Source organism: Phacochoerus africanus, chromosome 13 (genome assembly GCF_016906955.1).
Source record: "Phacochoerus africanus isolate WHEZ1 chromosome 13, ROS_Pafr_v1, whole genome shotgun sequence".
In the NCBI taxonomy this organism is placed as follows: Eukaryota; Metazoa; Chordata; class Mammalia; order Artiodactyla; family Suidae; genus Phacochoerus; species Phacochoerus africanus.
In genome coordinates, this window is record NC_062556.1 from 6,899,813 (window position 1) to 6,912,834 (window position 13,022).

The following is a 13,022-nucleotide window of genomic DNA, read 5'->3' on the forward strand; positions in this document are numbered from 1 at the left end:
TCTACCTATCTATCTTCATTTTGAAATCACTCATGGTTAATACCAGTTCCCTGGGAAATCATTCGGTAATGTTGAATGAAATTCCCTCAAAGAGACTCTGTTGACATAAGTGCAACGGTTTGTTTGCCATCAACAAATAGGAATTTTTAAAAGATGTTTTCTTCTTGGCTATAGTGATTGCTGCTTGGCACTATGCAAATGCCTTTATTTCAACAACGTTTTCTCCGTTTCTGAGACAGGCACTTCGGGAACAGGCTGGGTACAATGTGTTGCTTGAGACTTTTAAAATGCAAATAAGTCTTGCAATTCAAAGTTCAGAATAGTCTTCTAAATTTGAACAGTACTTTAGATTTTCGGAAAGCAATCTGGCAAAGATTCTTAAAATTAAAAATAATCATCTCTTTGGCTATACATGGGACAGAGCACATTGCAAAGCTAACATCCATTGAATATCTCCTACGTGCCAGGCTCCACTAAGCGTTTGGCACGCATGATCTCGTTTAAACCTCCCAACTCAGTGAGCGGGTAGGTTTTTACCCCCTCCTTTGGCCAACGAGGAAAGATCCACTTTCCCCCAAGCATGTGCATGGACATGTCACTGCTACATTGGATACTGGTTACACTTACAATGTCCCCAAGCCCTGCCAGATGGGCCAACAACACAGGAAGAGCCACGTTGTCTGTACGCCAGCCCCTGTGCGAGACCCTTGTGCCAAAGCGCCTCCTTCCAGCTCCCTCCGGCCCCACCATCCCCAGAGAAGGAAACGAGGCTCAGAAAGGGCGCACACTCCTCTTGCCAACGTGTTCTTGGCTGCCTGGCCTTAAGCATAGTACGTTGCTGCAGTTTTCTCAATGAAACACAGAAGGAAAGTCAGAGAATACATAGAAACGTGGGGAGGGGAGGCTGGTCACCATCTCGGGTGGAACAGAATTACAACTTCAAACATCGGCGAGGAACCCAGGACACCTGCCAAGGGTCAGCCAGAGTGAAACGCCCGAGGCGGTGACTTCATAGTGAAGCTAATTTATGCATATATTGCTGGTGGCATTTTTATGGCGTTCCACCTTGGCTGACACGGTAGGTTGGTCCCACACCCTAAGGGACAAAGCAGATTACAAACGGGTGTGGGCTGCCCGAAGGAGACCCCAAAACGCAGGCGACACGGCAAAATGGAAACAGCCATTGTGTTGGAGGGGGATGAATTTTTCACCTCCTAAATCCGCTTCACTGCTTTCTCCTATTGTTTTTACAGTAAATAAAACTTGGGCGGGAAAGAGATGTCCTCCCATCGCGGCATTTTACAACTCAGGGTTGCATTCCTGACTTAAATTTAACAAGGGTATCACCAATACAGGATGGAAAAGCCAAGATTCCGTCATTTTTAACTCCCGCCTTCACCTACGATAGTGAAAGCTGGCTCTAAAGGGTAAACTTTTCCAGTCCCCATTCAACTCCTTTATTTTCTTGATGAGAAAGTGGAGGCCCAGAGACGTGGAATGCCTGGTCTGGGACAGAGAGCTGCCTACGGAGCTTGGCGCTAGCGCCTGTGGTTCCCTTTTATGAAGCTTCTATAAAATGAAAATCACATGCTATTTATATGAAACCACCTCGAGGTGTTTTATGATCGACATTTCTGACACCAGAGGTGTGGGGTTTTTCTCAACACCAGCAAATGCTCCAATTCTCTGGACACCCTGACACTCGCTCTGGGGAGGTGGGACAGGTGAGGACTCAGTCCCGCAAGACTGGTCCCACTGCAGATACCAACCCCACGCCCCAGGCTGTCACCTGTACTTCGCGTCAAATGGCTATAAATCTGGAGCTCCCATGAGCCCCTCCTCAGTTTCAAGAATTTGTTAGAATGGCTCACAGAATCCAGGAAGATGGCTTATTGTTATTACTGGTGTAGCGTAGAGGCTGTTACAGAGGATACACGTGAAACGCCCGGGGAAGAGGTGCATAAAACGAGATCTGGAAGAGTCTGGAGCGTGGGAGCCTCTGTCCCCATGGAGTATGGGGACACCACCCTCCAAGCACATGGAGGTGCTCAATCGGCCTGGAAGCTCTCAGAACCCCACTGCGTAGGGAGTTTTGCGCAGATTTCATTCAATAATTGGTCCCTGGGAAGTGAACTCACTTTCCAGCCCCTCTTCTCTCCCCGAAGGATGGGGATGGGGCTGAAAGTCCCAGTTCTCTAATCCCGCCCCGCTCTTTCTGGCCACCAGCCCCACCCTGAAGCTAGGCAGGGGCCACAGCCCCTCGGGCTCTCATGCAAAATCAAACCTGTGTTGGAGTTCCCGGCGAGGCGCAGTGGTTAACGAATCCGACTAGGAACCATGAGGTTGCGGGTTCGATCCCTGCCCTTGCTCAGTGGGTTGAGGATCTGGCGTTGCCATGAGCTGTGCTGTAGGTTGCAGACGTGGCTCGGATCCCGTGTTGCTGTGGCTCTGGCATAGGCCGGTGGCTACAGCTCAGATTAGACCTCTAGCCTGGGAACCTCCATATGGCGAGGAAGCAGCCCTAGAAAAGGCAAAAAGACAAAAAAAAAAAAATCAAACTTGTGTTTCTTCTCTGCCCCGCAGGAAAAGTTCATTACTGAAGCAAATGCGTAGACCTCAGAATTCAAACGCTGGAGAGAGCATGTCTAGAGCTCCTTCTAGAACGTGTGGTTGGGTGTGGTGGCCACAGTCTGGAGGTGTGAGCTCTCTGGAAGGCAGAGGTCCTCACTGTGGGCCCCTGGCCCCTCTGCAGCACATCCCCTGGGGACCTGCTGGAAACACACATCCTCAGGCTCCGTCCACGCTGCGCTGAAGCAGGAACTCTGAGACGGGGACCCCGCAATCCGAATTCTCTTGGATCTTCAGGTGCTTCTGACGCACGCGAAAGGCTGAGAACCAGGCAGCGAGGCCGAGCTTCCAACCTCATGTGTATCAGCATCGTCTGAGGGTCTGCTTAACATGTGGATTCTGATTCACCCCTGGGGCTGGGGTGATGTGAAGAGAGAGTGCTTCTTTTTTTCTTTTAATGAATCTTTTGTTAGAGAAGCTTTGTTACTTTCTTTTTCTTTTTCCTTTTTTTTTTTTTAAGGCCGCACCCGCAGCATATGAAAACCCCCAGGCTAGGGGTTGAATCCGAGCTATAGTTCCCAGCCTAGGCCATAGCCACGGCAACCCCAGATCTGAGCTGTGTCTGTTACCTAAGCCACAGCTTTCAGCAATACCGGATCCTTAAGCCAGTGAGTGAGGCCAGGGATTGAACCCGCGTCCTCATGGATACTAGTTGGGTTCTTAACCCACTGAGCCACAACGGGAACTCTGAGAAAGTGTTTCTAAGGAGCTCAGGATATGCTAATCCTGCTTCTTTGGGGACCATACCTGGAGAGGCAAGATTCTCCCAAAGCTGGAGGCCACAGGCAGGCTGTGAGTGGTCCCAGCGGCTCAGATACTGAACCTCTGCCTTCCTTGTCCTCACCAATCAGTGTGATGCAGGACCAGCAGGTTCCGCCTGCCACACCCCGGGCGTCCCCTGCCGCGTGTTCCACAGGCAGAATCTCAGCACCACCCCAGACCCACTGAATCAAATCTGCATTTAAATAAGATCCTCAGATTTGTCTGTAATATCGAAGGAGGCCATGGGATGCCAAATTGCTGAGTCAGGCTCCTGCAGCCCAGGCTGCCTCAGGCTCGACTCCACGTGACTTACAAAGGTTATCACCTTCCACAGGCGAAAAATGCCCTTGGCTGGGGACAAGAGGTGAGAAGTTAGGGTTTCACCAGAGGCAGCAGCCAAATTGGGGATGGGGGTGGAAAAATGGGGGACAGACTTCATGCAGAACTTTTTTTGTCTTTTTAGGGCCCCACCTACAGCATACAGCATGTCCCAAGCGAGGAGTCGAATCGGAGCTGCAGCTGCCAGCCTACACCACAGCCACAGCAACGTGGGATCCGAGCCACATCTTTGACCCACACCACAGCTCCCAGCAACATTGGATCCCCGACCCACTGAGCAAGGCCAGGGATCGAACCTGCGTCCTCATGGATACTGGTCAGGTTCGTTATTGCTGGGCCACGATGGGAACTCCAGAACCATTTTTAAACATGAAAGCGTTAAGAAATACATACTAACCCCCTGTCCCAATAAAAAAAAAAACCCAAAAAACAAAAAACAAAACCCAACAACAACAACTTGATGTTGATAGTTTTTCCAAACAGTATGACTTCCAAACAGATGGTGGGTGGGTGGCAGATGCTGAGGTAACCCTTACCCCCTCTTAAACCTCCACACCCTGCTCCAGAAACAAAGCCAACAGGAAGGAAGGGTGTGATGAAGAAAGGGTTCTATTTAGAAGCATTTTAAGGCAATTGCCTGCAGAATGAGTTTCCTGTTGCTGCTGCAACAAATTGCCACAAATAGGAGCAGCTTAAAAGGACACAAGTTTACTAACTTACAGTTCTGGAGGTCGGAAGGCAGAATTAATCTCACCGGGCTGACCTCGGCCAGGGTGGGGGCAGGCTTGTGTGCCTTCTGCAGACTCTCAGGAGGGAAAAGCATCCCCTGCCTCTTCCAGTTTCTGGCGGCACCTGCGCTCCTCGACTGGCGGCCCTTGCCCCCATCTTCAAAGCCGACACATGGCGCTTTCAAATCTTCTCCACTCTCCGGCCTCTGCTCTGGAATTGGTGATGGCTGAGGCTGTGTCACTCTCGTTCAGCGCTGGGGACCGTGCAGCAGTTCGGTGTCAGACGTCCCACTGTCGGCAGGACTCAGCTCAAGTTATTTATAGTGTCAGTGACTTGCCTTTTGCATTAATGTGACCATTTGCATTAGATGAATTTTTAAGATAGGAGCCAGCTCAGCGCCAAGCCGGAGAGTCTTTCCTGCTCGGTGGGGCTCACAGGGACAGCTGAATGAGGCCGAATGGGTATTTCTATTTATTAGGCCCAGCTGCCCGCATGCCAACCCCAATTACATCTGAAATACCCTTATGAAGCCTCCCTTGAAGACAAGCTCTTCTTTCTGGCTCTAAAGGACCTGGCCGAGGGGTGGGCATCAGGCAGGGGCCGGTCCCCTCAGCCTTCAGCTGCTCAGAGGGCTGCTCAGGAAGCCGTGGATGCCGGGGCCCCTTCAGCCTGTAGCTGTTCTTAATTTATGCTCACGGAGTCCTCCCAGGAGGGGCTCCTTGTAGATGGTGCTAGGAGAATACATGTACCTGCATAGGAGAATACATGTACCTGCAGCCGCTGGAGCATCTGGACAGCTGGACACTGCACACAACAGAAGAAGGTCCAGTGCCCATCCCGCAGGGGCTGGCTTAGAATGAGCAGGACAGAGTAGCCGTGCAGAGTGGTAGGTGTCATTCTATCAATAAATAAGGGGCATCGGGGACAAAGGGGGGCCCTGATCCAGCCTGAGAGACAGATTTGACTGGGGTTCAGGAGACTGAGGGGTAAACAGGCAAAGGTGGGGGCACAGAGGGACGAGCATTAGGCGGGGCGAGGTCTTAGGGTTTATGTCGTTGTTATTATTATTATTATTATTATTACTACTTACTCTTGCCCCCATGCTTCACCCAGAGGCTGCTGTGATCCTAACACCAACACTGAACCCAGCCCTTACCCCTCACCGGCTCCAAGGGTTTTCCACCCATGGACTCACCGAATGCTCACAACCTGTGAAGGAACAGGGACCATTCTTATCCAGGAAGGAAAAGGGGGCCCCGGCAGCGGGGAACGGGGACCACGCACCCAGAAGAGTTGCCCTGCCTCAGAGTCTGACTCCAGAGCCCTGGCCCTGAGACGCATGATGCTCTGAGTCCTGGGTACCAGGGACCATGACAGGTGCACGCCAGGCAGGGTGAGTTGCAGCACCAGACAGGACATAAGGGTTCTGGATTCTTCCAGTCGAGAGCTCAGTGCCCTGGAGAAGTTGAAGAGGGCCCAGCCTCCTGTTGGCAGAGTGTGGACGCTGCAAGAGGGAAGCAGCAGGTGGGGACAGAGAGGGACGGAGCCGGGGGGGGGGGGTGTCGCCGAGTTCGATGCTCCCCCTGCAGTGGGGAAGGGTTCCCGGGGACCCCTGCAGAGACAACAGCACACACGCTGGCTCTCAAATCTTTGAGCCTGGAAGGAAACCGGCCCTTCGTGAGGCTGTCCCTGTGCAGCCCAGCAGGCACCCCGGTCCCAGGGGAAGAGTGAGGGTCCCTGGGCTCTGTGCTGACAAGCCCACGCCAGGTGGCCCTGGAGGGGCGATCCGGGGTGGTGGGACAGACCAACATCAGGGCCCGGGCACCGGGGCGTCCGTGGATGCTCAGAGAACAAGTCCCACAGCCCCTCCCTCCTGGAAGCTTGCCCTCTGTGTCCTCTGCAACGGCCGGGGACCTCCCGCTTTCAGTCCCGCCAGGATGGGCTCTTCAGGGTCCAGAGCAACCTGGCGACAATCCTGTTCTTCCACCCCCGGCCTGAGGCCCCCAGAACTGCGCCTCACCCTGCAGCCTCTTCACTGGCAGGGGATGAGCCCCGCAAAGGCTCTTCTGCGACTTCCCATCTACATACTCCGTTGATTTGCAGAGATGCTGCCCGCGGAGATGCTGGCTCTGACCACCTGGGTGCCTCCAGGGCCGGCAGGGCCTCGGGCTGCTGCGGGGAGCAGGGAGCGCCTCAGGCCATTCTGAGGGGCCTCCCATCATCAAGTTCTCCTTAAATGCCCTATAAAAGAAAGAGTCTTCCTATCTGAGGGGAAACTGAGTGCCTCGGGCTAATCATTCATTCCAAGTGCCTGCCAAGTATTACTGCCTTTTATTTTAATTCTCTTCGTTGTTTTCCGCTGTCCCGATTATCCTTTAAGGGCAGAGGATTTTGAGTTAGCCAGATGAACTGACTCCATCTGTTCTTCCCCGGCAGCCGTGGTGAAGAGCTGGCAGACTCACGTCCTGGTTGCCACCATTTAGTGGCCTGGGCAGTGCGCTCCATCTTCCTGTTAACTAGGGACAAAAGCAATACCTGTCACCAGAGCTGTCGCGAGGTTGAAATGAGTAATTGCTCCTGAAACACAGAGAGCGGGGGCGGGTGTGTGGCAGATGCCCTGTATGTGTTTCCTCTATTGTTAGTATTATTGTTGTTTATTTAACTTTTCCTCTTCTTCTGGATCTCTGCTTCCCTTCCCCTCTGCAGAAAACCAGTCTAAAGTGCTTGATATATGGCCTGTTATCCTGGTAGGCAGGCTTTTCAAAGTCAGGATTAATTCCAGGCCGCAAGTCACAGCTAACAGCCCATGATGCCCTGTTAACCATTCCCACAAGTGCCGGGTGAATTACGACCAGCTACAGGGATCACCATTCTCTGGGCCAACAATGCCATTTGTCCATAAAATAAGTTCTTTATAGGCAGATCGTTTTTGCTGACAGGCTGTATGTCTGGATTCTTGGTCACAAGCAACAGAAACTGATTCTGGCTGAGAACCTCTCAGAATGACCAGCAGTTAGTGGCAATGGGGGAGCTGTCCCCTTAATCCATGCCATTCTCAGCATAGGGCATCTTCCACATAAGGGGATGCCCAGGGTATCACCACCCCGAACATGAGGGGAGAAAGTGAAAAGAGGGGGTCACCGACGGGAGGTCTCATTGGCCAGGCCTAGAAGGGGCCCCAAGCCATTGGCTCGAATTGAGTCACAAGGCTCAGGGACAGGGAGGCTGGGATGTCCTCTGGTCACGTGCCTCCAGGGGAGAAGGAAATGGGCTTAGTGATTAGCGAGAAGACTCTGCTACAGAAAGCAAGCCTGGGGTCCTCTGGGGTCCTCCCGGTCACCGGCGCCTCCCCGAAGTCTCCGCGACAACTGGCAGTTGCAGACAGTGAGACCTTCTGTGACAAGGGGTTGTCAGGATTTGCCCTGTTATTCCACTTTTGCAAACAGCTTTCTTCGCTGAGGTGAGGCGGGTCCCATCTGAGCGAGAAACCACCCAGCTCCTCCTCCCACCGGACCGTCCAGCCCAAAGGGCAGAGGTGAGGCCAGCGTCTGACCTGGGTGGGAGCTGGCATGGTGGGCGCAGGGGAGCGGATGGACGGGGTGCATAGGCAGGGCTGTGCTTGGGGACCGGGGTGTGTGTGTGTGTGTGTGTGTGTGTGTGTGTGTGTGTGTGTGGTCAGGGCAGCCCCTTCCCGGCGGCTGCACCATCTCGCCTTCTCAAAGTTCTCAAAGACCTCTCCTCTTACGCCTACCAAGCCCCATGTCCCTGCATTGCTCGAAAATTCTTCAAAAGGGGGGGGGAGGGAGGGAGTTCATATTTCACGGGGACAGAGTTTCATTTTGCGGCGATGAAAAGGTTCGGGAGCTGGACGGCGGGGAAGGTGGGATCACAGTGTGAACGAAAGCACTGGCGCCAGAGAGCTGAACCCTAAAAATGATGACAACGGTGCAACGATGTCCGTTGCCACATTGTTGGAAAGGGAGGCGCTATGGATGAGAACAACAGTTTGGACGGCCCTCAAAAGGCATTATGCTACACGAAAGAAGCCACACACACAGCGCTGAGCCCTGGATGATTCCATGTATGAGCAATTCTGGAAATCTCAAAACTTTAGGAGAAAAAATCAGATCCATCATTCCCAGGAGCCAGGGTGATGGAGAGACCGCCGATTGCAGAGGGGCTGGGGGAGATGCTGGGCGCTGCAAAAGGTCCCTAAGGTGGTGATGCACAACCGTGTGTATTTGTCAGAACCCATCGCGTATACCAATAAAGCGGGCTTTTAAAATTTGGGGTAAATTATACTTCGATAAGCTGACGACAGACACTGTTACCTAAAAATTGCACCTTGTTTCCTGGGTGTCTGCTGGGGACTTGAGGGACCCCAGGCACCTCCGGTTTCCTGAATTAGAGAAAAAAACAGCAGGGATTCCCACGAAGTGTCAGAGGTGCTGGGGAGATGGGAAGGGGAGGTGAGTGGGACCAGGCAACAGGACGTGGCAGATCCTGTCTGTCACCGGCCCTGGCTCTCCTGGGGCCTTGCTGGCTCGGCCCAGGGAAGCCGAGGTGGCGGGGGTGGAGCCACAGCCAGTGCTCAGCTGGACGCCCATGGCCTGGATCCCTGCGCACCTTGGGGCGCGGCTCTGAAACAGCGCCCTTCGCGTTCCTCATTTTTCTCCATGGTGCATCCAGAAAAGCAACATGGGCCTCGGTTGACTCTTTCATTTCTCATTATTCCATTCCCTTGGTGTTCTCCCACCTTGTCCAGGGCAGGACCAGGCCCTGGATGACTCACGCCAGTGGGGGGTGGGTGGGGAGGTAGGTGTTGGTGGGGGCACAGCACCAACATGCAATTAAAGAGCAGCAGCTCCGGGCGGGCCTCCAGCTCTCCAGCCCCAGCCTCTCCATGGCATTTTGATGGCCGTGTGGAGGATGAATTTAATGGCCTTTGGCTCCCCTTGCAGTTCCCAAATATGATGGTTTACCAATTTAAAGAGACGGCAGAGAATAATAACTTGGTGTTCACATTTTTTTAAGCAGTGGAACCCTTTAGGTATGAAAGGGAATTTTACGCCAAACCCTAACCTATGAGTGGAGCTATTTGCTTGAAGCACGGTGACAGGGCTGTCCTGGCAGCCCAGGTGAGAGGCCTCAATCCCCCCACACACACCCCTGCCAGCCTCTCCCTCCCTGCAACCATCTCCAAACAGCCCCTCCAGCCCTGAGGCACCTGGAACACTGGGCACTTCAGAACACAGCCTGAAGCTACAGGCACTGGGGAACCAGCACCTGCTCTGAATCAAGCATTTGGGGACATGGATGCCAATTCCACCAATGGCCACCAGGTGGCCTCAGACAAGCCGTTGCTTCTGTGCGTCTCAGTCTTCCCATCTGTAAAATGGGGATCCTGATTCCCACCTCCTCTGATATTGGGGGGGGGGTTATTGAGGCAAAACAGACACACAGCCAATAAGCACTCCTGGGCACATCTGTCTAGAAGGTGTGAGCAGAATTATTATCTCCAGGGAAAAATCTCAAAGCTGTCCTTAGTGTTGACAGGAGATATGGGAATCAAAGCATATATTTTCTTTGATCAGACCTAACTGGACAGATGTTTCATCAAATGACATTTGATTAGGCTATTGATTCTTTAATTCATCTATTAAGCACATCATGACCTGGGCCCATCCCATGTGTGAGAAAGGCCCCCACCCCAGGAAAAGGCCAAAATACAATAGGAAACAAACTCACAGCAAGGAGTTCATTCTCTCAAGTTATAAAAAAGTAAAGTATGCCTGAGAGTTCATTTTGTACCCACTAGGTCGTAAAAAACGAAAAACAAACCAAAAAACCCTAAAACGACAAACAAAAAAACTCTCTATACTTATTTGCAAACAAATAAATCCTCTATACTTATTTGCTCGAGCTGCTGTAACAAAGTATCACAACCGACCTGGGCGGCTGAAGTGATAGAAATAGTCTGTCCCAGTTCTGGAGGTCAGAAGGCCAAGGTCAAGGTGTCAGCAGAGTTAGAGGGAGAAGCTGTGCAGGGCGCTCTCCTAGCGTCTAGCGATACGCTGTTCCTTGTACACTTCACCCTGATCTCTGCCTTCACCTTCACGTGACATCTTCCTGTGTGTGTCCCTGTCACTACGTCCAAAGGACATCCGTCACGTTGGGTAAGGGGCCACCCTACTCTAACGTGAGCTCATTTTAACTTGATCATCGATGAAGACACTGTTTCCAGAGTTTCCACTGTGGCTCAGTGGATTAAGAACCTGATTAGCATCCGTGAGGATCCAGGTTTGATCCTCCCATTCAACCTATAGCCTGGAAACTTTCATATGCTGCAGGTGCAGCCATTAGAAACAACAACAAAAACCCAGTTCCAAATAAGGTCACAGTCACAGGTCCTGGGGGGGGCACTTCGGTATCTTTGGGGGGGAGCACAATTCAACCCATAGCAACATCCAGCACTGGCAAGGTTGGGATAAAACAGGTCTACTCAGGAGTTCCCGCCGTGGCTTCAGTGGTTAACGAATCCAACTAGGAACCATGAGGTTGCGGGTTCGGTCCCTGCCCTTGCTCAGTGGGTTAAGGATCCGGCGTTGCCGTGAGCTGTGGTGTAGGTTGCAGACGCGGCTCGGATCCCACGTTGCTGTGGCTGTGATGTAGGCCGGTGGCTCCAGCTCCGATTCGACCCCTAGCCTGGGAACCTCCATAGGCCTCGGCAGCGGCCCAAGAAATGGCAAAAAGACAAAAACAAGCGAACAAACAAAAAAACACATCTGCTCATACAGTGATGTTTCTAGCAGTAACAAGAGCACTAAAATGCAAGTTAAGTAACTGTAAAAAGAACTATCAAGATGAACATCCTTTGGCCTCAGCTCTCACGCTCAGGAATGCTTCTGACACCTGCTGTGCTGGCCTAATCTGGGAGTGACCTTTTCCAGGGCCGTACGGATGTGAACAGAAAGGATTCGAAGCAAGAGCTCATAAAATTTTTTCTAGATCCAAGTCATTTACATCATATTTAAATAAACTTCTATATCTTAGTCACCATTTATACCCTGCCGGTCCCCGAAGGTTCATTCTCCACCACTGCTAGAAATTTAATGGGCAAGTCTGAAGAGATCTGTCTTCGAGAAATAATGCAACAGAAGCTGAAGCCACCAGGTACAAAGATGATTGTCGGAGCGTAATTGCTATTCCCAAACTGGAGACAAAGAAACTTTATTTATTCAGCTAATATTTACTGAGCACCTTTTATCTGTAGGGCATTCTGCTAGGGGCTGGGGACGCAGGTACAAAATCTTTGTAGTCCCTGTTTGCAAAGAGCCTACATGCCCAACTGGTGAATGTTTTCATGAATTATATTCTTAACATGTTGGCATAACATGCAGGCATTAAATGGTAATTAAGAAAGATGCATTTAAAATTCATAGAGACTAATTTAGAATGGCATTTACGCTATATTAGAGCTCTTTGAAATATGCATGCTTGTTGACTTTTGTCCATTTTGCTCACTTCTGTATGCCTGGCACATAATATATGCTCCATGAGAACGTCTCGAACTCAATGAATGCACTGAAGAATGAAAGGTTTTAAGCAAAATCAAAAAATAAAAAGCAAAAACGAAGACCACTGTCATACTTGGGCAATGGAATCGTGACTACATTTTCCAAAATGTTCTTTGATACAGTTGTTACTATAGTTTGTTGAAAATAAGTTAATAAATTAAAAAAGAGACGAGAATGAAATATACCAAGGGAATGAAAATTTTAAAGAAATTCAAAATAAAAAACTTTGAGCCTGGAGTTCCCTGGTGGCTCAGTGGCTTAAGGATCCAGTATTGTCGCTGCTGTAGCTCTAGTTAGTGCTGTGGTCCAGATTCAGTCCCTGGCCTGGGAAACTCTACATGCTGTGAGTGTGGCCAAAAAAAAAAAAAAAAAAAAAAAAAACAACTCTGAGCCTGGGATGTCCCCAGGGTTGAGAGGCTGTGAGCCATGGCTGTTCTTGTCTATTCTTCAGTCTTGCCCAGGGTTCGAGGCAGCAGCCAAATGGGAGGCTATTGGTCCAAACCAAGAACATGACGGGGTGGCAAAGGAGGATCCTATTGGCAAGATTCTCCCAACCAGCGTTGCACCAGCTCTGGTCCCCTTTCTCTCCATGCATTTCCAGAAAGAGTGCGACATGTTAGCCCACATTCGGGTGACTTCTGGATATCTTTAGAAAAGCTTATTTGTACGAGTTCAGTCCAGAGGACAGAGTTCAGAGTTTTCTGAGACAGGAAAACAAGAGTTCTGCCTCTTTTGACAAACTATGTCCATGCAGATCAAACCCCAGGTGAACTCAGTGCCACCTCCTCCCTCTCACTCCCCCCAACAGAAGCAGTCCGCTCCCAAACCGCATAGATTCCACCGAAAAATGTCTCGACTCCTTCCACACTCTCCACCCCGCAGCCAGGGTTGAGACAAGGCCAGAAATGCTTGCCTAGATTCCTGCAACGCCCCCTGCTGGTCTCATGGCTTTTCCCCTTGGCCTCCCTGATGCACGCTCTGCACAGT